Source organism: Ascaphus truei, chromosome 10 (genome assembly GCF_040206685.1).
Source record: "Ascaphus truei isolate aAscTru1 chromosome 10, aAscTru1.hap1, whole genome shotgun sequence".
NCBI lineage: Eukaryota > Metazoa > Chordata > Amphibia > Anura > Ascaphidae > Ascaphus > Ascaphus truei.
This window is the reverse complement of record NC_134492.1, coordinates 63,685,402-63,708,746: the sequence shown is the minus strand read 5'-3', so window position 1 is coordinate 63,708,746 and position 23,345 is coordinate 63,685,402. Positions and strand designations below refer to the sequence as shown.

Sequence of the window (23,345 nt, the reverse complement as noted above, 5' to 3'; positions counted from 1 at the left end):
TACCATGTTGGGATATAATATTTTAAAGGTTAAAATGGCTGACTGGGTGGGTCTTTTTGGATAAATACAGCAGTGAGCTTAGTAAGCTTTAGGAAGAAAGGCCAGAGGAAGAAAGGCCAAAGGTAGGAGCTAGGAGGAAAGCCGGTGGCCAGGCCGAAGAGTGATAATACCAAGAAAGGGAGAAAAGACATGTTAATACCTGGAGAGAATATTAACAGAAAGAAGGTTACTACTGTATGTGCAACTATTCTTAAGAATATCAATCTATTTGAAACATCACCATCGTCATTCTTACTATTTTTGTAAGTTATTTTTCTTTTGTGTATTATTACTATATTTCTCAGCACAGCACCATTAGTCACCTACTCATGTATAATGACTATTAGCTGAGCAGAGGTTCCCATCCCTTTACCCTTCCCCCATCTGTATACCTATTTTTGTATGGAAGTAATTATTTTCAAAATAAACGTTTTGTTTTCATGTGCAAATGACAAGAATGCTGAATTCTGTTATGCTGAAGTGAATCTATAGAAAAAGAGAATTTAAGACATTTAACAGGCACAGGTTTACTTGGTAGGAATGGTTAGATCTTACAATAATAATATTTTTAACTTGTTTATTAATGACCTTGAGGTTGGGACCGAGAGCAAAGTCTCCATCTTTGCTGATGATACTAAATTGTGTAAGGTAATAGAATCAGAGCAGGATGTAATTTCTCTTCAGAAGGACTTGGAGAGACTGGAATGTGGGCAGGTAAATGGCAGATGAGGTTTATTTTAATACAGATAAATGTAAGGTTATCAAGAATAAAAAGGTGAATTACAAATTAAATGGAGATATATTGGGGGAATCCTTGATGGAGAAGGATTTAGGAGTGCTTGTATACAGCAGGCTTAGCAATAGTGCCCAAAGTCATGCATTAGCTGCAAAGGCAAACAAGATCTTATCTTGCATCAAACGGGCAATGGATGAAAGGGAAGTAAACATAATTATGCCCCCTTACAAAGCATTAGTAAGACCACACCTTGAATATGGAGTACAATTTTGGGCGCCACTCCTTAGAAAAGACATTATGGAACTAGAGAGAGTGCAGAGAAGAGCAGCCAAATTGATAAAGAGGATGGACAATCGACTGCTGGCACCAGGGGTTCCGGTCAAAACTCAAGTCCTGGGCCCCAGGAAATCTGTCGGCAACCCTGATTGTGAGGTGCTACAGTACTTTGGAAATGACAGCTATACCCCCATGCTAAGGTGCAGTTTGGGGCGTTACTAAGTTCGCAGCCCCCGCACAGGCTCAGGAACCCCCTATATACTGCCTGGGAGCTTCCAGTAAAGAATTTTTTGGGGCGGATCCGTTGGTGACCTCACGTGGACCCCCTGCTGGGAATAACTGCTGTAAGACGGTATTCAGGACGTGAAACAAGTTCCTGGAAAATGTTGATTGCTCAAAAGCTTCTATTTCTAAACGTGTTTGTCGGGTTTCAGCTTTTAACCACTTCACACCTCCCTTTTCTTCCAGGACAGATCAGATAGAAATCTCACTACCTCGTGCCTCTTTCCTGGCGAGGTATTACAGACATAAACAGAAGCGGTGGGTTTTAATAATGCAGAGGAAAGTGAGAATAATAAAAGTGGGTACTGTACATACTGTAACATAAGTATTATATGTGTATATAAAATCATACTGAATGTGTATATACAGTAATAGAAATATGTAGCATGGGCATATAATACATGTATATAATATGTAATGTGTGTGTATTTCATAGGGGTATATTATGTGTATGTAGTATGCGTATGTATTTTGCATATGATAACTTTATTTCATATAACTTTATTTCATATAGTGCTTTCTGCCACTGGGACTTAAAGTGCGACACAATGACAGTATAGCGCACAGTACGCTGCACACGGGATTGTTACAGACACAGTCCCTGCCCGCTGAACTTACAATCTATTATTTTGGCAGGAGGCACAGGGAGATAAAGTGACTTGCCCAAGGTCACAAGGAGCTGACACCGGGATTGAACCAGGCTCCCCTGCTTCACACTCATGAGTATATTGTAAATGTATATAATGTGTATGTGTATCGTTTGTGTATGTTTATGTTATGCATATCATATATGTGTATATAATATGTGCATATAATATATTATATTAGTATCTTAGCAATGTCGCCGGGGCCATTCAGGCAGAGATTGCTTATAGGCACTCTGGAATTTTTGACCTGACTGCGGGTGTAAGGTCAGGTGTACATAAATATAGTTGAGCATCATCGGCATAGAGATGATAGATGAACCCAAAGGAGTATATAGAGGGTATATAGAGAGAGGAGTAAGGGACTTAAAACCGAGGCTTGAGATTCACCTACAGAGAGTTCCTTAGGACGAGGAGAAGTTTTCACCGGAGACCCTGAAGGAACGGTGAGAGAGGTAGGAGGAGAACCAGGGGAGGGCCGTGCCATGGATGCCAAGAGAGTGAAGAGTGTGTAGAAGAAGAGGGTGGCCAACAGCCGACAGTGGAGAAGAGGTCAAGAAGAATCAGAATGGAGATGTGGCAATATGCAGGTCATTATCTGCCTTACATCATATTACAATATCGTGTTACATTGTCATATTATATTATAATATTATGTTACATTGCATTATGTCGTCTTATTTCATATCATATATTGTCTACAGGATGCGCGTTTGCGTACATCTTCCTGCTCTCCGCATACATCTAGTGCCAGAATGAGCTGCGTTTGTTACACACAATTACACTCCAGTCTGGACCCAATGATAATTGCATGACAGCGCTGTGACGGGTCCCTCCCAGGCCCCAGGCTGCATCAGTCTATACATGGCTTTGCCTGTCAGTGTATATAAGGAGAGGGTTCCCAGAAACAGCTCAGGGAACTGTATTCATCCCACCTGTGTGAGCTGCACATCCACCTGTCCCTCCGCTCTAATCGCAAGGTAAGCACTGTCCCATATCTGCGTCTTCCTTACAGATCCCCGGGCAGGTTATGTATCCGTCATTGTGGTGCAAACAACAACAAAATAACAGGTTTCTCATCCCCATTTTTTCCCAGGGAATTTGTTTTTGCTATTTTTAACCCTGTTTTGCAGCCGGGAGTGTTTGATAATTAACGCCGGACTTTGTTATTAAAATACTGACAGTCAGCATTGATTTATCTGTAGGTAACACTACAACAGGGGTGCTCAACTCCAGTCCTCAAGGGCAACCAACAGGTACAGTACAGTATTGTTCCTGCTTCAGCAGAGGTGGCTCAATGAGTGGCTCCGTCATTTTTAATTGACCAACCTGTGCTGAAGCAGGGATATCCTTAATAAGAGACCTGGAGTTGAGCACCTCTGCACTACAACCTCTCCGCCTGGGCGGGGGGCACAGCCGGGTTTGGGTCTCTAGTTTTTTGCCCCACAGTTGTAGCCCTGAGACTTTGTTGCAATGTGCCAGGGCCGCCTGGCTTGTTAAGGTATAGATGGGTACTGAGCCTCTCCCTGTGTGTATGATTTAGACCATTGCTGGGCTATCCTGGACAGAACATGACAGTGCAAAGTGACAATGAATTAACTGCATGATCCGGGGCTTAATAATTAGGGGTTCATGTACAGAGGCAGCGGCCGTTATCCGAACATTTCACGATTTGTATTCCTGGGCGTACCCAGGTCGCACCGAATGATTCCCTCAAACTTGCCCGCGTTAAGACGCGTGTTTACTAGTGTTTTTACTAGTGCCGGCGCTGGCACATTGCTGGATTGGGATAGGTGTGACTGGTGTGATTGGCGGCATTCACGGCAGCGTTCACGGAAGAATAACACGTGAATGCCGCGTGGAATACAGCAGAGCTCACGAAAACGGCTCCGTGAAATGTTCGGATAACGACCGCTGCACCTGTAATATCCTATGTGTGCTTTTCTTTTGTTTTTTTGTTTTTATGAAATCAGTCCTGTGGTATTAGATGATAATTACTACATTTTTCTTTCTTTTAAATTCAACTCAATGCCATGTCTAATGAGTGTTAATACACTGTGCATCCTGTCATTCCTATAGCAGGTTTATCCCACCTCCCCAGCAGTGCGAGATCTTTGTAACACTTTAATGTTTGTGATCATTTGTGGCCAATGTTCCCAGCAGTAATAGCTGCAAACTGTAACAATAGAATAAATCATGTTACCTTAGTAATATCAGGTTACATTGTAGCTGATGATCTACAGTGACTGAAGGATTGATTTGAAACTGAAAGGCATTTAGTGAACCCAGGGAAGCAGGATCTTTGCTGATCAATCCCGGGAAAACCAAATCGATCGGCAGCTTAGGTAATTAGTTTTCAATAAAAGTAATCAAAGGCGGCATATATTAACCCACTTTTTTTAAAAAAGTAAGGGAGATTCTTCATGAGCTGAGCTGACCCAGGAAGCAGAAAGAGCAGAGAATTCCTTAGTCTCACACGTGGGGCTGACCAAGGAAACACTGCACACGAACAGATGTCTTGAGCTGCAAGCTGACAACAAGACAAAGGGGACAAGATTCTAAACCTGGATCCTGCCATTGCCTTAGCACACAAGGGTGCTGTCACGGGAACTTGTGAGAGGCCTATATTATACACCAAATTACAGTACCTGGGTTGAACTGAACATGACTAGATATGATAAAATATTATTTATTCCTTGAAAAAGGTGAACACACGAGATATACAAATAACAGACAAAATATGCACTTACTTAGAATTGGAATGATGAAATAATCACGAATCTTGATTAGCAGTTCATACAGCAATCTCAGAATGACACAAGACACGGGCATAGACTGAGCCTCATTTATATCTATCAACCCTGGGGCGCCTATCTGGCTAGCAGATTCGTTTGAAATAGAATCTCCCTTCCCTGCAAGTGTGAACTATGACACTTACAGACCACTCAGGCCCTTTGTTCTTCGCCCTAGTGTATACAATTAGAGCGGTTAATCTTTGATCAGAGGGCTTATGCTAAACCATCTGTCTGCCCCCCTGACCTATTAGCATAGCAGATGGGCTCTGCGTTCTCATAGCAGACCCAAAATATCATTCACAATTTAATATCTTCACATATTAATATAATCGGTTCCGTTGGGTCCAGTGGGCTGATACCTGCCAGCTTTTCTTGCTGGAACAGTATCTTCATTGTGGCCAAATCTCAGCCCGCTACGACCCCCAGAACCGGAGATACACAAATACAGGTTAAAACACTTTTAAAATACAGGATTCTTCCCTTTAAAAATGAATCTCTGCTTTTCACTCTTTCCCCATTGAAATCAACGGATTCCGCCGCCATAGCGTTGAATGGCGGGGCTCCGCCATTGAAGTCAATGGGGTTCCCCGACATAGACTTTCAATGGGGAGACGCCGCCATTGAAGTCTATGGAAAAACCCAAAAATCTTTACATTTGCCCACACTCCGTCTGGTTGTTCAGAGAGGGCTGGGAATGGCCATGCATTCATGCCGGAACCTTGGCTACAAACCACCCAAATCCCAGCCCTCTGGTCCTTCCAGAACCGGAGATATGGACTTACATTTTTCACCAATTTGGACTTAGCCGTTTTCACGCCACGCGGCTTTTCCCCATTGGAATCAATGGCTGTCTCCGCCGGAGACAATGCATGGGCGCACGCCTCCATTGGATTCAATGGGACCTCCGCTCCGCCATTAAAGTCAATGGCGCGACCCCCTTTCTCCGCTCGACCCTTTACGGGGGTCCCTCATTCCTGGACCCGGTGGGGGTCGTGTGTGGGGGGCCTAGGGGCAACAAGAATGTTATTCCCAGGTGCCCTAGAACCTAAGATTCCCACGCCAAATGTCATTGAACTTGACCCAAGTGATAAAGCTATTTTCAAAGACATTGTATCCGGTTCTGCGGTTTTGCGGTTTGGATGGCTGCCAACCTGTTCCTGGAGACCGACGTCGCGGAATCCCTATTGAAGTCAATGGCCCCATTGACTTACAATGGGAAACCGCCGCTCCTCCTCTCGGACGCCACCTGCTGGTCGTCGCTGGAAACAGGTCAAAAACCGCTACATGGAACAAAGAGCTATAACCACTATCTACCTATTAACCCTTTCCCTCCCGCATTACTCCCAGTGTATGTGTTGGTGCAAACACTGGAACAGAAACAATACATTTTTACAGGGGAATATACATTAGGATGCTGAAGCAAGGTAAAAACACATTACTGGACACAGTCCAGTTAACCCCTTGCTTCCCAGGTGAGAGTAGGGGGTGGCCAAATGGGGTGTAAACCCTTTAATCCCGGGCCAAACCCCCTCTCCCATGACAGGTGCGGACCCAAGAGAGCAGAGAAACCTCCCCTACAGCTACAAGAGACAGATAAGACTTTTCTTATGACTGTTATATATATATATATATATATACAGTGTTCGACAAACCTATACATTTGCTCGCCCCGGGCGAGTGGATTTAACCCCCGGGCGAGTAAATATTGGCCCAAGCAGCACACGTTTGGTACTAGGTGGTGAGTTGATTTTTTTGTGTGGCGAGTAGATTTTTTGGTGATTTGTCAACCACTGTATATATATATATATATATATATATATATATATATATATATATATATATATATATATATATATATATATATATATATGTCTCTATGATTTGGGCTGGTGAATCGCTGGGCTAACTATGCAGTTAAAGAGGTCTGGACTACAAGTGTAAATATACTCCAAAGTGGAGCAGATTTTGTTTACGGATGTTCACATGTTTGCTGTGTTTAAAGCGACAGGCGCAAATGAAGCCTCATTTAAGTTTCATTTTAAACGGTCTCCATTGCGTTCCTCTGAACACGTCTCTTACAGGGTCCTATAGTCTAACCGGGTCGGTACACGAGAAAGCAACAGAGAGAAACACAGCAACATGGCGCATGGCAGCCAACGCAGGAACACAAGACTACACAGGTTATGCTCAGCAAGACAGGTGAAAGTGAAAGTCTTTTAAAGGAAACGGGAACCAATGAGGCAGGGGGCAGAGCGTAGGCACGGCCTCTGCAGAGGCAGGGATAGGCTGCAGGAGACAAATGGGCATTAGGAGTACTTGCCACGCAGCTGGGGAGCGGTGCACAATGTCACGTGTGCGCGCCACACGTGACAGACGCGTGACGTGACCAGGGGGTGGGGCCAGGCTCCGTGGCACAGTGTGAAGAGCTGCGAGTGCACGTGCGCTCTGTAACCAGAGTGTGGAGGCGCACTGCAGCAGGTAAGGAGGGAACATACCGCAGAGCACGTGTTCCCCGATTCCTTACAGTACCCCCCCCCCCTTGAATAGCGGCCTCAGGACGACTCCCAAATGGCTTTTGCAGAAACCTGTCGTGGAACCGTCTTAACAAAGCGGGAGCGTGGACCTGGTGATGGGGTATCCAGTGTGACGGTAGCGTCGGACAGGGTCATAATATACACACAAAAATTACTTCACTGGGTTGAACTGAATGCAACTAAGATATAATAAAGAACGTTTATTCCTTAAAGAAGGAGAACACACAGAATTATACAATTAACGCACAAGATATGAACACTTACTTAGGGTTTGGGAAATGAAGCAGTCAGGAACGGGACTGGCAATTCATTCAGGATACAAAACGAAGTCACAACGAATAACACTGGATATAGGGCTGACCCTCATTTATATACACTGGCAGAGGGGAGGCTGGATGAGCGCACAAGTCGTGCGTCAGAGCGGGGGGCGGAGCCAGAACCCACAGGTGGGCAGTCCGGTCGCGCAAGATCTGCGTGCACTGCGCATCCTGGGTGTCCGTCGCGGAGGGGTCTTTGAGGTGAGGAGACAGTCTACGGCTGCTAGGATGGTGATTCCTCACAATAGGTTCTGGCACATCAAGAGCTGGGGAAACAATAGGAGAAAGACTGCGTACGGGCACATTAGTTATGCGAGATCGGGGACGATGACGTTCAGGCCTCCTCTCCTGAAGGCACTGATCAACTCTAATACATACGGCAATAAGTTCCTCCAAGTCCGTAGGTCGTTCCTGAGCGGCAAGTTCGTTTTTAAGTGGCTCGGACAACCCCTGCCAGAAGGCTGCTGATAAGGCCTCATCATTCCATCCTGTTTCCGCGGCAATGGTCCGGAATTCGAGGGCGTACCTTGCGACCGATAGGTTATCCTGTGAAATATGAAACAGGGAGGAAGCTGGCACGACCTTTCGACCTGGGGTATCAAAGACCTGTCTAAACTCTCTCTTGAAAAGAGTGAAGTCTTGCTTGAGCTCTGGTCTTTGCTCCCAGATGGGGGGTGCCCACACCAAGGCGTCTCCGGTGAGTAGGGCAATGATGTATTGGATCAATCAGAAGAAAAACGTGAAGGGGTTAACTCGAAATGTATATCACATTGGTTGAGGAAACCTCTACAGCCATAGGGGTCACCCGCATAATGATTGGGAGTAAGATAGCGAGGTTCCAGGGACTGAGATATTTCCGAGATGGGGAAGACAGAGTTGCAGGTCTGATAACTCTGGACTGGGATTGTCGTGCGGACAGGGTTGCCATGCTTTGAGTCAGAGGGGCATATGCAGTAAACTGCGAGAATGGCCATTCACCAGACTCAGACCTCTCTTTTTTTTTTGGCGGATTCCCCTCGCAGTATGCAGGAAAGTGCTCATATCTGCGAGAGGAATCCGGCAGAGAGATGGCGAGCCCTGGTGAGAAGGGCTCCGCTGGCGAGATCTGTCAGCAGAGAGCGAGATCCGCCTCTCTCTGCACAAATCTCGGCTGCAAATAAAAAATGTTTACATAACAATTGGATTACTAGTATAGATGAGCAGGGGATCTCCGGAGATGAACCGCGTTGGTTTTATGTCCTGGGAGCCCCTGCTTCCCGAGATACAGGCCCCGTTATGAGGTGCCGGTATCTCCTATGCATTGAGATAGCCCGATCACGTGACGCGGGACATTTCCATTCATAGGAGATACCGGCACCCCATAAAGGTGCCTGTATCTCGGGAAGCAGGGGTCCCCGGACATAAAACCAACACAGTTCATGTCCGGAGACCCTTTGCACATGTACACTATTAATAAAAATACAGTAATGCTACTTCATTACCTTAGCGGCTATCCGTTATGGCAATGAAGGGGTTAAGTCAAAGTAGCATGTTTATTGAGGACAATGGCCCCCAATAAACATTGCAATACACAACACAATCAGACTCTGTGCCCCCAACAACACCTAAACCCCCCTTTTATACATAACCCATAGTTATTTTTTTAGGCACAGGAATGGTACTATAGGCTGGTGGTGGCCCTCGGGTGTTGCCTGCAGTATCAAGTCTCTGCCCCAAAAAAATAATTAAAAAACACATAAATACTTTAACATAAATACACCCCACCCTCCTACCCACCCCTGTGAGGCATAACCACAATCACCCCCAACACACCGGGAGGCCTACCCTTCGTCCCTTGGGGACATTACCCCCTACCCCCAATACCCACATTCAAAACAATACACACATCCGCAAGAAACATAACAATTATTAATAAACTATACATAACCCACCCACACCATATAGCAAATACATTGTGGTGTTACTTAACCCCTTAATAACAATAACGGTTAATAAGCGCTAAAGTTATTAATGGGTTAAGCCACCCTGCACCCATTCATTTGTAGAGTTGCTTCATCATTCTCTTTATATATATATATATAAATAATATAATATTATTAATTTATATATATATATATATATATATATATAATATAATATAATATTTTACATATATCTTTATAAATATATGTAAAATATAAGTATGATTAAGCAATCTACAAAGAAATGGGAAAGGATATGCATGTAGCAATTTAAAACATCCGATCTGTAATTGACAACATCACTGCCAAATTAAAAACAAAGCCAAATGAAAATAAAAACACATCTCATAAGAGAATACAGCAAGCACCTATCCAAACCAGTAAAGAGTAAATTGCAATAAAACTTACAATTGAACAATGTGTACATGAAGCAAATAATATTTCCATCATGTACACAATAGCAATCAATGGTCCAAAACAAATACACGATTGAAAGTAAACATTCTATATAAACAAAGCAAGTAGACAATAATAAATTAACAACACACAATTAATGCCATCCGAAATACATTACAAGCAAATCTAAACCAAAAACCCTATTCAAGATTGTTATGCAAACACAAAACCATTGCAAAAACAAATTTATTTCTAACTAACACGATCATACACAATCTAAATTCACCAAGTAAGCCACAATAAACAATTAAGGCAGGGTCCCAACATATACCCATGCAATCATCATCATCTGAAATGACATAAGTAATTCTACATTACATTTCACACACACAATAGTAACCAAACAGGGAAAGACTTGTAGAAGACATGACAAAATTCAATAAACATTTGAAAAACAACCCTTTAATAAACATGTATGTATATAGCTCCAGAGGGATATATACAAAGATGGGCATGAAATGGACATTAAAAAAATAAACCAGACTTGTGAGAAAAAAACAAAAAAAAAAGTTCCATCTTAAATAAAATACATTTCTTGACTTTACTTACCATTAGATGACCAATGACGGACTTCAGGGGGAACCGCTATGTCTGCAACAAATCCAAAGACAGGAACCAGCAACCCATAAAATAATAAACCTTTGTAATCCAATGTGGTGTCTTCTTTCTTGTCTTTATAATCCATACCGTCTGTGGTCTTCTTTTCAGGGTCTTCTTCACTGTCTACGGGGTTTTCGTGATCTTCTGGCTTCTTCTTCTGTGACGCACGTCCATCTTCTTCGGAGGGGAGGTCCTCTCCCCACGGCGTCAAGCTGGAAAATGAGACGGCATAGGCTTTTATAGGCCTATGATGTCACATTTTGCATCAAATGGTTCTCACGGTCCAGATTGGTCCGTGAAAAGCATGTGATTTTGGATAAGGCTAATACAAATGATGACGTCATTTAAAAGAAATGAAGCCAGCCAATCAGAATGACTGTGCTTCATTTCCCTTTAACATGACGTCAACAAAACCAACATGGCGCCGTCACATGGGACTACAGCCAATGAGATTGTGGAAACTAAATCAACGATCTCATTGGCTGTAGTCCCAGCCTATAGTGTCATTGCTGTGCATGCCAAAAAATTTATGGAACTTAAGGGGTTACTGGTGTATTATTTATTTATATATATATATATATATATATATATATATATATATATATGTACAAGAAAGGACTGCGCTGTTGTCTTAGATGCCAGAAAACAATGTATTATATTAAAAATATAAAAATAGTAAAATAAATTTTACAATGGGTAAAATAGTGTACCAATAAAAATTATAATAATCATTCAATACCAATAAAGCACAATACTAAATATCTAACAAGCAAAGAAAAATAAAATAAAAAATGCATAAAAAAATTGAATAAAAAATACGTGGTGCTGTGAACCTTCCTTAGTCTGCTCAATGCAGATAGTCCTATGGAGTCCAAATAATTGTACCAATAATTGGGGAGTAAAATAGCACTGGTAGGAAAAGCAGGCAGCTTCTTTAAAAGGGCACAACGACCTCCCTCTCCACCTGCATAGAAAAAATAGAAGAAAAGAAGCGCCAAATCCTAGTGCATTACTGTGCAAACTTGATAAATTTAATGCCCAAAAATCTCAATAAAAATGAACTCACAAACATAGAACAATTAAAAGCATTTTATGAGATATACTCATTTATGGAACTTAAGGGGTTACTGGTGTATTATTTATATATATATATATATATATATATATATATATATATATATATATACACAGTATATATATAATAGCAGGAGCACAGCGCACAGCGGCATAGGGGACCGGCTTGGGAGGTGCACTGTGAACCACCGGAAGTTGACCGGTGTCTGACTTCCGGTTATAGTGTGCACCTCCCAAGCCGTTCCCCTATGCCGCTCTGCTCCTGCTCAGCTCTCCTGCTATTATGATCTCCTGCTGCCGCACACCCGCTTTCTTCTTATCTTCATTCACCTGCAGACTTTGGACCTGTCCCACCCGCTGTCCATCTTCCAACATCTGCAGACGTGGGTTAGGGTTAGGGTTCATCCTCCGCTGACATGGGACCTCTCCTGCCACCGCCGCCCGCTTCATCCTCCACTGACATGGGACCTCTCCTGCCACCGCCGCCCTCTTCATCCTCCGCTGACATGGGACCTCTCCTGAAACATGGTACGTGAAAAAGTAATTTTCCTCGATTGTAAGGGCCAAATCGATGGTGCGTCTTACAATCGGAGGCATCTTACAATCGAGGAAATATGGTAGTACAGTGTAGTACATACATAGTTAGTACTTATAATTCCATAGTTGTGTTAAGGAAAATATTCTTACAGAAGACAAACAGATCCTTCCAGTCCCCCCCTTTTCTAATTCCTTATCCCTAGTTATTAGAAAGGATTTGTCCTTGGTCTGTTAATATATCATCATATATTTTCTGAATGTCCTGGTCAAGTAGAGATTTGTTGAAATCATGGTAGAAGTGGGTGTCCTCTGACCAATGGCATGGTTGTAGAGTGAGGAGGTTTGCCGGGTTCAGGGTTTTTGTGGACATACTGTATGTGCACAACATGTCATTCAGCATTTGGTCAGTACCAGTATAGCCATACAAACTACAAACCCTCCAATCAGGATTGCCACTCTATAAACAAGAGTGCCTGTCATTGAAGAAAAAAAATAGAACAGACCCAGGAACTAATGCTCCACTCTTCTTCAGTATGGAGGTGGGCGGCTGCATCTTTGATATGTTTGACCAGGTCATAGCTAGAGTTGCTGTTGTCAGGAATAAAAGTACAACATTTCCTGCCAATGAGTGCACAACTTCCTCCTTTCTCAGCTAGCACATAGTCCAATGCCATTCGATTTTGTAAGGCAACAGTACGTATAGCGACCATTTCAGTAGTCAGTCATTTGGCCCAGAGCGTCCACAGTGTCATTGCTGACTTGTTCCATCAGGTTGGCAAGGTCCCGTATTTGATCAGCAGTACGCATCATATCATAAATGGAAAACAAGGCAGATAATGGGGCTCATTCACTAAACTTCAACAAATTAAGTGCATTTCCGAGCGAGTTGGCATTTTCTTACCACACTATAAAAAATGTGTGTTAAAACGGTATTCACTAAGAAAAATCACCATTTTTTAAAAAGTTCCGTAAAAAAAAAATGCAACATCGCACTAGTCTTTGTTGTTTTTTTCAAAGACTTGTCGTACAACTTGCGTTTGCTTAAACTACAGCCTGGAAGAGACACTCACAGTATTACATCCATGAGTCGGACATAATACTGTATGAATATCTGCTGCTTTCAGATCTAGTGGAGGGGAACCCCTCATACTCATTGGTCGCCCCGTAATTATTTAATGAGCGCTAAGTCCATCTTTTCCCTGTCCCATATCTCTGATTTCCTCCAAAACTATAGAAAGTATATCAGTCCAGGTCAGTCCAGTTTGCTCACAGGCCTTAGTGAGACAGCTTTATTTATTGTCCTGTTCATTTGTCCCACTGTGCCTGAGGCCTGTGGGCGGTATGGGCAGTGTGGGCGGTGTGGGCGGTGTGGGCGGTGTGGGCGGTGTGGGCGGTGTGGGCGGTATGGGCAGTGTGGGTGGTATGGGCAGTGTGGGCGGTATGGGCAGTGTGGGCAGTGTGGGCGGTGTGGGCGGTGTGGGCGGTGTGGGCAGTGTGGGCGGTGCCATTTCCGTTTGAGGCCCACAAATCTGGCCACCTCCCTAAATATTTTGTTTGCAAATTCCGGACCTTGATCAGAGTCCGGCCTTCCCGGTATAACCCAGCGTAGTATATAGTCCCTAAGGAGAATCTTTGCGACTGTATTTGCCTTTTTATCCTTGGTTAGCAGGTGGTAACTGTATAAAGTCCATTTGTACACACACACGTATAGTATGTATGTATATATACATACATTTATAGGTTGAACTTGATGGACGTACGTCTTTTTTTAACCTCATCTACTATGTAACTATGTAACTATTTATACATACATACATACATACATACATACATATATAAATATATATATATATATATATAGCCACATGATTGTGGTGTGTGTTGTACCGGCTTAGGTGTAGGTGTTGCAATGTTGTGCAGTTTGCATGTCACACACACATTCCCAGCTAGCTCAAACTCCTACACCCACCACATCATGAATATATATTTATGTCACGAAGAGTGCTGTGAGCGTGGCAAATGTATACAACAAAAGAAAGGGGTGCCCAATGCTACATCCAATTGACAAAACATATATGGTAATAAGTATAAAGTTTAAATACTTCAATAATAATAATAATAATTACTTGGTTATTTAGTTAAACACTTTGGCCAAAGCGTAATAAGCCTGCATAACACGTCAAAGTATAACCAAATTAATGCAGGTCCTACACTACACTGTGGATCCTTCCTCTTACAGTACCTCTCTATGAGGGGAAGGAACCATAATAGGTCCTGTTCTTGCAGCAAAATGAAAAGACGTTCCAAGTTAAAAAGGTGAAGGAGGAGTGTGCTCTGGGGGGAGTTGCCACCTACCTCCATACAACTGTTGCCAGTCAGAAATTGATTAACACACACACTCAAACACACACAAACTCCCACACCCACCACATCCTGAATATATATTTATGTCAAAATGAGTGCTACTGAGCATGGCAAATGTATAGAACAAAAGACAGGGGTGCCCAATGCTACAAAACATATATGGTAGACATCCGGTTATGGCGCCAGAGCGGTAAGACGCACTGCACTGAGCTCCGCAGGTCCGTGGGGAAAACGGAGATAGCCGCGACATATCAGGACCAAAAAACCCCGAGCAGAGACACCAGCCCAGACCCCCAAAGCAAGAGGTACCCACTACATGGAAAAATACCTCAATAAGTCCCGTCAGATGGCGCTGAAAGCACAGCAGCAGAAGCAGGACAAGGCAGAAAGACGGAGGGAGGAATCCAAGATGGCCGACGGCCATGAGGCAGCTCCCGAGGACACAGACAGGAGCGATAGAGCAGACAGACAGCAGCAACAGAAAAGGTCAGACCATGAAATCATAGCTAAGGCTGTAGTCAGAGAGCTGCTGCCACAACTAGAACGCAGCAATGAGACTATCAGAAAGTCTATAAACGAGCTGAGAACTGATCTGAGTGCACACACCTCCAGAGTGGAGGAGGCAGAAACAAGAATAAGCACTATTGAAGATGAACTCTCTGAGACCAACCAAACAGTTGAAGAGCTGCGAAAAAAAACATCATGCTGGAGGAAAAGCTAGAACAAAAGTCTTGTGCTGAGGTTTCGGTTGTATAAGCTCAGAGAGGGAGACAAGAGAAATACAAACAACACAATAGTGTATTATCCTTTAGAAAATATAAGACATGTGGATGGAAAATGAAGCAATTTATTAATTAAAACAATTGTGACTACAATTGAAATAAAACATGAACTGTAAAATAAACAGTGGATGATCTTCTGTTAATAAAAGAGATAGGGGCTTCTCAGCATTTAAGCAGAGAGAAGCCTTGCTGCTCCACCAGAGGTAAAACCGAAATCCTACTCACCGTCCTGGAGTAGGACATGTGCATTGGTACGGGGTCTTTAGCCAGGGGTAGCCGTCTGCTGTGGGGTGCCGGACGTCTGCTTAGAGCGTGCGGGGAGATCTCAGGAATACTCGTGCATTCAACAACACCGCGTGGATTTCGCGCGTCTCCTCCGCTGACGTCACCGCCGGATTGACTCAGCTACGGTGTCCCTGGATGACCAGAATACCTTCCTACGCGTTTCGAAACACTCGATCACGTGTTTCTTCGTCAGGGAATGAATGCTACACCGGTTGGGCTTCCTTATATACCCCCAATGTTCTAATTGATCAATGGGAACTCCCAGAAGGGCGGGTCCAAAAGATAATGAGTCCATAAACATTTGCCTTGATCATATCATTGGTACAAGGAGATATAGAGACACAAGATAGTTGATTAAATAGATACATCAGTGAATGAATAGTTGCTGCAAGGATAAATACCCTGCAAAAACTTATATATATATATAACATACATAACAATAGAATGACAGATACAAATAACTCACATGAATAACGATTGGTTTTTGTGCTGTTGTTTCTTGAGACCATATTGTTTGATAAAACCCAATTGATGCCCAATATAATTAATTGAATTGATTATTGGTAAAAGGGTTGATTGGTATATAGATGTTAACCAAAAAATCAGAGTAAATACAGCACCTTAACCAAGGCTATACATGTGTGTGATACAATACGATCTATGAATATTAGGATGCAGATATTTTAACAATTACTAATACAGTGATACCAACACTTTATCTGCATAATGGAGTCTACAACAAAGTGGATCAAATAAACAATTTTTATCCTAACTAATGATTCTTTAAACACTATAAAGACCATTATATAATAATACAGACAGTTAGATAATTTAATCTGATAATTTCACAATTCAATCTGTTAGTTGTATATTTCATAATAGCCAGAAAAATGACACATTTGATGTAGTAAACATCAAATCATGTCATTTGTAGAACAATACATATGTATAGGACCACTAAATGAAGTCCTATTTGGAAATGGTCAAGGTGGAGAGGCACATCTCACATGGACAGGGAGGAATTCTTAGAGTCAAATTGAACAAGAAACTTAATGTGATTATTATTTTAAAAGTGCGTTTAGAACATTGATTATAATTAATAGTGCAACTATTTGATTCTCATTAATCTGATAAATAAGTAAATATAAAATCAAATCATAATAATCGTGTAATAAATTGTTGATTTAGTGTAGTAACTTAGTTTGTGTATTTATAATTTTATAAGTGTAACAACATTGAATTATTAATATATAATAAATTAAATTAATTTAGTGTACTAACTAAGTTTGTGCATTATTAGTGATATACTTAGTGATATGTGATACTGGCTAGGCACATCCACATTGATAAGAGTGTTGGCGGACAAGCTCTAACAAACTTAATATAAATGTGGAAAATAGTAATGCAGATGTATAGATTATGAAATGCTATTATTTGAGAAATGCTGTCAAGTCGAATTCCACATTCAGCCCAAGAGGGCTGAGAGTTTTCAGTTCAAATATCCAATAGGATTCTCTCCTGGAAATGATGTTAATTTTATCCCCCCCTCTTTGGCTGAATGTGGGACATTCAATAGCATGACATTTTAGTCCCATTGGACTTTGTGCATGTTTAAGTTTGAAGTGGAGTGACACATTGTGGGCCTCAAAGCCTCTCCTGATATTGTATATGTGTTCTCCTAATCTTCTCTGCAGTGTTCTGCCCGTGCGGCCCACATATTGTAAGCCACACGGGCATTCCAGCAAATAGATGACAAATTGGCTATGGCAATTAATGAGTGTTCTGATTGCATATTCTTTTGTTGTAATGTTTGAAACAAATTTTTGTATTTTGACACTATATTGGCATGCTATGCATTTGGCACAAGGGAAATAGCCTTTGATGCTGTCTCTTGTGTGTGGGACATCTCTGCTGAAAGGACAACTTGGGGATATTTTTGTTTTTAAATTATTCGCTTTTCTAAAATAAATCTCCGGCTTATCTTTCAAAAAATCTTTTAGGATGTCATCTTGCCGTAACAAACCCCAATATTTATCAAATGTTTTGACTAGTTGGGGTGCAAGTGAACTATATTTTGTAATAAAGGCCACTGTATTACCTGTTGTAGTTGTCTTATCTTTTGGTTTATATTGTAACAGGTCTGACCTTGTCATAGCTGTGACGGTCTTAATGGCATTGTCCAACTGATGTTTATTGTACTCACGGTCAATGAATTTTTGTTTTAATTCTTGTGCTTGGGAGTCAAAGACAGCGGGGTCAGTACAATTGCGTTTAATTCTGACCAGTTGTCCTTTGGGGATGTTTCTAATCCAATTTGGATTATGCTGACTACTTGCCAGTAAATAGGTATTCGCCTGTACTGGTTTGTAGTAAGTTTTTGTTTTTAGGATGTTATCTTCTGTGTATAGCTGTAAATCTAGAAACTCAATACAGTTGGTACTTTCTTTAAATGTAAAGACCAAGTTCCTATCGTTGTTATTGAGATACAATTTGAATGATTCCAGTTCACAGACAGGACCCCCCACACAAAAATAACGTCGTCTATGTAGCGCCGCCATAGGATGAGGTTCGCCCCCAGATAGGGATCTTTTATATGATACCAAAAATCCACAAGGACATTAACAGACCACCTGGTCGCCCGATAATTTCGGGTATTGGATCAATTACTTCTGCATTGTCAGAGTATATTGACCACCATTTGCAAAAACATGTAACTAATCTGCGTTCACATCTAAGGGACACTACACATATTTTGCAAATCTTGGGGGATCTTCCCTGGCAATCAAATTATATTATAGTCACAGCTGATGTAACATCGCTTTACACCGTGATTTCACACTCCAAGGGATGTGAAGCAGTACAATCAACATTAGAAAGTGACAAATCTATGTCCATTCCACTGGTCAAATTCTTGATGGAGTCCATAAATTATATACTTAGACATAATTATTTTTCATTTAAAGATCAATTTTATCTTCAGACATGTGGCACCGCCATGGGTACGAAGTTCGCCCCCAGTTACGCGAACCTATATATGGGTAAGTGGGAAGACGATACCATCTGGTCTAATGAAGAGCTGGGGGCGAACCTCATCCTATGGCGGCGCTACATAGACGACGTTATTTTTGTGTGGGGGGGTCCTGTCTGTGAACTGGAATCATTCAAATTGTATCTCAATAACAACTATAGGAACTTGGTCTTTACATTTAAAGAAAGTACCAACTGTATTGAGTTTCTAGATTTACAGCTATACACAGAAGATAACATCCTAAAAACAAAAACTTACTACAAACCAGTACAGGCGAATACCTATTTACTGGCAAGTAGTCAGCATAATCCAAATTGGATTAGAAACATCCCCAAAGGACAACTGGTCAGAATTAAACGCAATTGTACTGACCCCGCTGTCTTTGACTCCCAAGCACAAGAATTAAAACAAAAATTCATTGACCGTGAGTACAATAAACATCAGTTGGACAATGCCATTAAGACCGTCACAGCTATGACAAGGTCAGACCTGTTACAATATAAACCAAAAGATAAGACAACTACAACAGGTAATACAGTGGCCTTTATTACAAAATATAGTTCACTTGCACCCCAACTAGTCAAAACATTTGATAAATATTGGGGTTTGTTACGGCAAGATGACATCCTAAAAGATTTTTTGAAAGATAAGCCGGAGATTTATTTTAGAAAAGCGAATAATTTAAAAACAAAAATATCCCCAAGTTGTCCTTTCAGCAGAGATGTCCCACACACAAGAGACAGCATCAAAGGCTATTTCCCTTGTGCCAAATGCATATCATGCCAATATAGTGTCAAAATACAAAAATTTGTTTCAAACATTACAACAAAAGAATATGCAATCAGAACACTCATTACAGTAATTGCCATAGCCAATTTGTCATCTATTTGCTGGAATGCCCGTGTGGCTTACAATATGTGGGCCGCACGGGCAGAACACTGCAGAGAAGATTAGGAGAACACATATACAATATCAGGAGAGGCTTTGAGGCCCACAATGTGTCACTCCACTTCAAACTTAAACATGCACAAAGTCCAATGGGACTAAAATGTCATGCTATTGAATGTCCCACATTCAGCCAAAGAGGGGGGGATAAAATTAACATCATTTCCAGGAGAGAATCCTATTGGATATTTGAACTGAAAACTCTCAGCCCTCTTGGGCTGAATGTGGAATTCGACTTGACAGCATTTCTCAAATAATAGCATTTCATAATCTATACATCTGCATTACTATTTTCCACATTTATATTAAGTTTGTTAGAGCTTGTCCGCCAACACTCTTATCAATGTGGATGCGCCTAGCCAGTATCACATATCACTAAGTATATCACTAATAATGCACAAACTTAGTTAGTACACTAAATTAATTTAATTTATTATATATTAATAATTCAATGTTGTTACACTTATAAAATTATAAATACACAAACTAAGTTACTACACTAAATCAACAATTTATTACACGATTATTATGATTTGATTTTATATTTACTTATTTATCAGATTAATGAGAATCAAATAGTTGCACTATTAATTATAATCAATGTTCTAAACGCACTTTTAAAATAATAATCACATTAAGTTTCTTGTTCAATTTGACTCTAAGAATTCCTCCCTGTCCATGTGAGATGTGCCTCTCCACCTTGACCATTTCCAAATAGGACTTCATTTAGTGGTCCTATACATATGTATTGTTCTACAAATGACATGATTTGATGTTTACTACATCAAATGTGTCATTTTTCTGGCTATTATGAAATATACAACTAACAGATTGAATTGTGAAATTATCAGATTAAATTATCTAACTGTCTGTATTATTATATAATGGTCTTTATAGTGTTTAAAGAATCATTAGTTAGGATAAAAATTGTTTATTTGATCCACTTTGTTGTAGACTCCATTATGCAGATAAAGTGTTGGTATCACTGTATTAGTAATTGTTAAAATATCTGCATCCTAATATTCATAGATCGTATTGTATCACACACATGTATAGCCTTGGTTAAGGTGCTGTATTTACTCTGATTTTTTGGTTAACATCTATATACCAATCAACCCTTTTACCAATAATCAATTCAATTAATTATATTGGGCATCAATTGGGTTTTATCAAACAATATGGTCTCAAGAAACAACAGCACAAAAACCAATCGTTATTCATGTGAGTTATTTGTATCTGTCATTCTATTGTTATGTATGTTATATATATATATATATATAAGTTTTTGCAGGGTATTTATCCTTGCAGCAACTATTCATTCACTGATGTATCTATTTAATCAACTATCTTGTGTCTCTATATCTCCTTGTACCAATGATATGATCAAGGCAAATGTTTATGGACTCATTATCTTTTGGACCCGCCCTTCTGGGAGTTCCCATTGATCAATTAGAACATTGGGGGTATATAAGGAAGCCCAACCGGTGTAGCATTCATTCCCTGACGAAGAAACACGTGATCGAGTGTTTCGAAACGCGTAGGAAGGTATTCTGGTCATCCAGGGACACCGTAGCTGAGTCAATCCGGCGGTGACGTCAGCGGAGGAGACGCGCGAAATCCACGCGGTGTTGTTGAATGCACGAGTATTCCTGAGATCTCCCCGCACGCTCTAAGCAGACGTCCGGCACCCCACAGCAGACGGCTACCCCTGGCTAAAGACCCCGTACCAATGCACATGTCCTACTCCAGGACGGTGAGTAGGATTTCGGTTTTACCTCTGGTGGAGCAGCAAGGCTTCTCTCTGCTTAAATGCTGAGAAGCCCCTATCTCTTTTATTAACAGAAGATCATCCACTGTTTATTTTACAGTTCATGTTTTATTTCAATTGTAGTCACAATTGTTTTAATTAATAAATTGCTTCATTTTCCATCCACATGTCTTATATTGTCTAAAGGATAATACACTATTGTGTTGTTTGTATTTCTCTTGTCTCCCTCTCTGAGCTTATACAACCGAAACCTCAGCACAAGACTTTTGTTCCAGCCACCTACCCTCAGCGCCATAAGAGGTTTTTCTATCCACAGCCTGCATATCTGGTTGGAAGATCCCAGATTAACCCTCTACGGCAGCTCCAGGACTACCTACCCCCTAGGACTGTATCTCAGGTTTTGTTTCTCCTGTTTGTTTGGAATTGTTGCACTAGCGCTTGTATACACTTATTTTACACCTTGGAGGAAAAGCTAGATGACCTAGAGAATAGGTCTAGACGCAGTAACATAAGAATCATTGGAGTGCCAGAGACTGTAAAACATAACCAACTAGCAGACTTTTGTGAAAAATGGCTACCGAGACAATTGGGATTTGCTGCGGAGCACACGCTGCAGGTGGAAAGAGTGCACAGAATGGGGATCATGAGACCAGAACATGAGAACAAACCTAGACCCATAATAGCAAAAATCCTAAACTTCAATGATTAAACAAGAGTCATCAAGGCCTTCAATGAACTAGAGACACTGATGTATGAGTCAAAGCGAATTATGATCTTCCAGGATTACTCAGTGGCGGTATCGCAAAAAAGGAGAGACTTCAGCAAAGTTTGCACCACTTTATTCAGACAAAAAAGAAAATTTGCCCTGGTATACCCAGCTACATTAAGGATCTTTACAGACACAGGAATAAAGACATTCACAACGCACGAACAAGCAGAAAAATATGTGACGGAGATGTCATCGGGCGGAGGAAGAAACGAGCGAGACCATGCGACAAGAGGAGAGGAGGACTGAAATGAGGGGGGAAACCCCACAGAGGATATAAAATCTCGGATGGCTGACGGATGTAAAGATGACCAACACAGAAGCGGCGAACTCCCACTACAAACACAAAAAAAAAAAAAAAAAAAAAAAAGAAGGATATAAACCCACTACATTCATATCCCGGACTATATGTGTAAATTTTACTCAACTCAGGGAAAGGAAGGGGGAATGAGGGGGGGATAGAGGGGAGGGGAACGAGGGCGAGAGGGAGGGAGGGAAAGGGGGGGGGGGATAAGGTTGGGAAGGGAGAGGGAGATACGAAGCAAATGTTTAGCTATACCAATATGCTAATGTCATGCACTAACCCAAATATGTTTTATTACTGTTTTTCTTATCAAATATGTGTAACCAATACCGCAAGGGAAGTCAGGAGACCCAGACAGAACGAGACAATGACAGCATCCGGAGAGAAACAAAGCACAGCAGAGGGGGGAAAAAAACGATCCCCAAGGGGGACAGAGACGAGAAACATTGCTTCTGACGTAAGGTACACAGACACAAAAACACACGAACAAACAATAAGATAAAGACAACAGCAAAAACAGGGAAAAACCAACCCCCCCCAAAAAAAAAAAACACAGACCACACATAAGAGGAACAGGGGAAAACACTGGGTAAAGTTAAAATAAAAGAGACAACATAACCCAACAATGACGTACACAAACAAAGCCACTAAGACACAAGACCAAGACATCCGAGGGCCCAAAAAAAAAAAAAACACACAAGAACAAATATACAAGTAACATAAAGACATGCAAGGGGGAGAAAAACCCCCAGCAGGGACGCGGATAACAAAGTGCACATATTAAGTGACACACCTTACAGACAGGAAGTGAAGAAATACATCTCTGGAAAAAAGGGAAGTCAAGAAAAGACT

The 23,345-nt window shown here is 41.4% G+C and overlaps 1 long non-coding RNA gene across 1 annotated transcript in view; it reads left to right on the top strand.

Moving 5' to 3' along the window:
- Window positions 1-12,054: 12,054 nt before the first annotated feature.
- LOC142504015 (uncharacterized) overlaps window positions 12,055-23,345 on the top strand; it is a 36,217-nt gene continuing 24,926 nt past the window's right edge. Inside the window, exon 1 of the long non-coding RNA XR_012804163.1 lies at window positions 12,055-12,242. This is a non-coding gene — a long non-coding RNA (uncharacterized LOC142504015). The remainder of the gene's footprint in view (window positions 12,243-23,345) is intronic.